Source organism: Tupaia chinensis, unplaced genomic scaffold, assembly GCF_000334495.1.
Source record: "Tupaia chinensis unplaced genomic scaffold, TupChi_1.0 Scaffold141372_1, whole genome shotgun sequence".
In the NCBI taxonomy this organism is placed as follows: Eukaryota; Metazoa; Chordata; class Mammalia; order Scandentia; family Tupaiidae; genus Tupaia; species Tupaia belangeri.
In genome coordinates, this window is record NW_006201235.1 from 267667 (window position 1) to 272145 (window position 4479).

At 40.6% G+C, this 4479-nt stretch overlaps 1 long non-coding RNA gene across 1 annotated transcript in view; it reads right to left on the minus strand.

The window, feature by feature from the left end:
* The window catches only part of LOC102472074 (uncharacterized), an 11734-nt gene extending 8823 nt beyond the window's left edge, over positions 1-2911 (minus strand). The window contains exon 1 of the long non-coding RNA XR_336681.3: positions 2764-2911. This is a non-coding gene — a long non-coding RNA (uncharacterized LOC102472074). The remainder of the gene's footprint in view (positions 1-2763) is intronic.
* Between the last annotated feature and the right edge of the window lie 1568 nt (positions 2912-4479).

Consider the following 4479-nt stretch of genomic DNA (forward strand, 5'->3'; position numbering starts at 1 on the left):
TTTAATAGTCCTTTCCCGGGGGGGCCAGCAGGTGGTGTGGTGGTTGGGGTGCTGGACTCCCACACGGCCAATCACTCCGTTTGTCCCAGCCCTGGTGGCTTGCTTTCTCTCTCTCTCTAGTCAAATTAAAATAAATGAATGAGTAAACAAAATTAAAATATTCTTTAAAAAAAAAAAAAAAAGAATATGTCATCCGGACCAGTAGATGATGAGGTAGTTAAGGGCTCTGGACTCTCATATGGCTGACCATGGTTCGGAGTCCCAGACCTGGCGGCTTGCTTTCTCACTTTCTCTCTGTTCCTCTCTGGACAAATTTAAATTAATAGACAAATAAATAAATAAAATACCATCTCTGTGAAGGGGATCAAGGGACGACTGAATAGGCTTCCTGCTACTAGTATGGGTGGCATGGTAAGGCCAGGCAAGAAAGGCAAACCGAAACTCAGGAAGAAGGTAAACCCAGCAGTGGTAATTTGATATAAGTCATACCAGAGAGAAGATGGTGTGTTCTTTATGTTAAAGATAATGCAGGGGTCACAGTAAACAAAGATGAAATGAAAGGTTCTGCCATCACAGGACCAGTTGCAAAGGTGTGCACAGACCTGGGGCCTAGGAGTGCATCTAGTGTATCACATGATTGTCCAGTGTTTGAAAAACAAAAAAAAAAAAAAAAAAAAAACCTAGAAACAATAAAAACTACCTGCTCCCCCAGCAAAAAAAAAAAAAAAAAAATGTACTACAAAATAAAAGGAGCTCGAGTGGACCTTAAAGCTACTTGGCCAATTAAGTAACTATTTGCCACGTATGGCCAGTTAATTAAAATTAAAATTGAACATTAAAATTCTCAGTCACACTAGTCACATTTCAGTTGCTCAGTATCCATATGTGGCTAGGGGCTGTCATGTTAAACAGCACAAATGTAGCACATTTCCATCATCAGAGAAATGGGAATGACTAAGTTGACAGCAAGGAAGAGGTAGCCGTCATTCTTTAAAATTCCTACTACTACTTGTCTGGGGCTGCCAGGTGGCATGGTGGTTAAGGGCACTGGACTGCCACCTGGCCAACTGTGGTTCGAGTCTTAGACCTGGTGGTTTGCTTTCTTGCTTTCTCATCTCTCAATCTGTGTCCCTCTGTGATCCAATTAAAAATAAAGTTGAATAAAACAATTCTTTAAAAAAAAAAAACCTACTACTTGTCAAGCACTACAGAAATCGGTTTATTCAAACGTTATAACCTGACATTTGTATGAAAAATGAAAGCCCTAGAAATTACATAACTTTTCCAAGGTCACCTAACTAGTAAGAGCCAGGACTGAAATCCAGTTCTTTCGAAACTACACACTGTTTCCACTTCACTAAATGGTTCTTCCTACACGAAATAAGAGGAAGAACTATAGAAGATGGTTTTAGCTTTAGAACGTAATGAGAATGACATACTGTCTTATAGGTCAAAGAGAAACTGAGGTTTTTAAGTACCTCAGAGAAATATAATCAAAGTGCTTTTTTACTCCTTCCCTATTCCTACATTTAAATAATGCTTTAACTATGTGAAATGTTCTCAGATCAGCAGCATGCAAGATTAACAAGGGAGTGACCAGCCAGTGGTGTGATGGTTAAGGCAGCTGTATCCCACACAGCCAACTGCATGGTTCAATCAAGTCTTGGATCCAGAAGCTTCAGAAACATGCCAGGTACATGTACATCTATGCTCAAAATCCTGAGAGAATAGAGAAAGGGATGTGGCATGGCATCCCTCCTGAGAGGTGTATTCTCTATCTCTGACAAGCACATGAACCCTATGGCAAATTTTTAAAATGACAATAATTTCAAAGAGATTAACAAGGGAATGTAGATGGAAGATATGATAAGAGGTTTCTACAGTTCTAATAATATCTTGACCCAAGTACTTTTCTTTTTAAAGAATTACTTTATTTAACTTTATTTAAATTTGACCGGAGAGTGAGAAAGAGAGAAAGCAAGCCATCAGGTCCAGGATTGAACCATGGTCGGCCATGCGGGAGTCCAGTGCCCTTAACCAACACATTATCTGCCACCCTGATCCAAGCGCTACTTACTACAGAATAATTATATGCTGAAAAGGACAACTTCTCTATCTCATCTCACAGACAAAACCCAGACTACAGGGGTCTGATTTTTGTGTCCCTGACACAGAGCAAAAACCCTACAATATATATCCTGGTGCCTTTTCCAAAACGTTGCTCCCTTCAGATTTCCAATCATACTTGGACAAGTGTCATTGTACCACAAAGGTCATTTCATAATTACTATTTTTTTTAAAGAGACAAGGTCTCATTAAGTTGCTCAGAGTGGCCTCAAATTCAGTGCCTCAGCCTCCCGAGTAGGAGGGACTAAAGGCGCGTGCCAACCACGCACTTTACTACGTATTTTATAAATACTCCTTAAACAATGACCCACTCATTTGTTGACTGTGGGCAGTGCTTCAAAGTACTGGTGTTTATGGCCAAAAGGTATATTTTCTGTATGTGAGCAGATGTTTCATGAAGGACTGATATAAGCTATAAATCAATAATACTAAAACTGCAGATACTTCCATTTTAATATATTGTCATTCAATTCTACTTGCATTCATTACAATTTATTCAGTGCCTACTGTGTGCCTTGCATTATGATATACAAGCGTAACTCAAAGAACCTCTAATCTTTTTAGATAGAAAAGACACACATACATGTATGTATAATGCAGAAAACTTAAGGCAGCATTCTATGGGTAAGTACCTACCTTTCTGGTCCCATCAGTCTCTTAACCTTCCTAGCAAGAATGTCCAAATTCCAGTCCACTGGATTCAGTCTGCAGATGTTAGGGAGGTTCTTGCAGAGCCAGGTCTAGGTGGCACACATGGGGCTGAAGAGCTAGAATTCCCTCGATAGTGGATTTCACATTCAACCTGAAACAAAAACGATACAAAACTTTGTATATAGAAAAGTAAAGGGCCAGTCAGTGGTATAGTGGTTAAAGTAGCCAGATGCCACGTGGCTGACTGCGCAGTTGGAGTCCCGGACCTGGAGACTTCAAAAAATATGCTAGGTCACAAGTGCATGTGTGCATCAAATCCCAACAAGATAGAGAAATGGAGAAAGGATTGTGACACCACCATGCCCCAGTTAGGAATCCTTTCTCTCTGACTCTCAGGTAAGCAAGCACATGTGCCTTCTGACAATGAAAATAAACGTTAGTGAGCTTGGGGGACCAGCAGATGGCGCAATGGTTATGTCACTGGATTTCCACTAGTAGACCACAGTTGGAGACTCAGCTGCTTAAAACTCATGCTAGGGGCTGGCAGATGGCGTGGTGGTTAGGGTCGCTGGACTCTCATTTGGTCAATTGCAGTTCGAGTCCCGGACTTGGTGACTTGCTTTCTTGGTCAATTGCAGTTCGAGTCCTGGACTTGGCTTGCTTTCTCATTTTCCTTCTCTCTCTCACTCTGCCCCTCTCTGGTCAAATTAAAATAAGTAAATAAAATTAAATAGTCTGAGAAGGGACATTAGGTAGGAAAATGAAGAAGCTTAGCATTAATGGGACAAAGAAATGGGATATTATCTGTTTAAGATAACTTTATACTATTATCAACTGGACTGGGGATCAATATACATGTGTTACAATATTCAGTTTGCAAGCTAAGTAAAGTGATTGAATGTATAAAAGAACTTGGGGGAAAAAACCCCTCATGTTAGCCCAAAATCCTGAGAGGAAAATAGAGAACAGATTGCAACATGACCATCCCCGGGGGGTGGGGGGGATGATTTCTATTTCTGTCTCTGTCTCTCCAGTGAAAATACACACCCTACAGCAAAAATTTCTTCAAAAAAAAAAAGGGGTGAGTTCAGAAATTCAGGCTAACCACATAACTTATCCCAATCTCTTCCGACCATCTCACCCAGCCCCAGTCCTTTGATATCAGGATGCAAAAGGCACTAAAACCTTCCCTAACTCCTAACCCCCTGTTTTACTTATGTAATAGTACTTTAACTATCTTAGAATTTATAAAGCACTTCCCACACATTACTATTAAGTGGGAAAAGACAACGGCAGTGTACGTACAGAAGGGAAGAGTAAGTACACATATATGATTTGCTTATATGCACATAAATTCCTTAGGGAGGATACACAAAACAGTGTTAACATCGTTATTGGGAATGAATAGGTGACTTAACAGGGGTAAACGGACCATCTTTCTGAGATGGCATAATGGTTATGCCGCTAGACTCACACATAGTTAACCATTCAAGACCCCGGTGGCTTGAACCTCATGTTAGGCATGTGTGCGTGCATGCCCAAAACTCCAGAGAGGAGATTGGGAGAGAAGGAACTGCAGCATGGCCATCCTCCCTGGGGGGTGATTTCTTGCTTTCTGTCTCTGATAAGCACATGTGCCCTATAGCAAAAACCTTAAAAAAAAAAAAAAAAAAAAAAAAAAGAGGGGCAGGCAAGGCATGT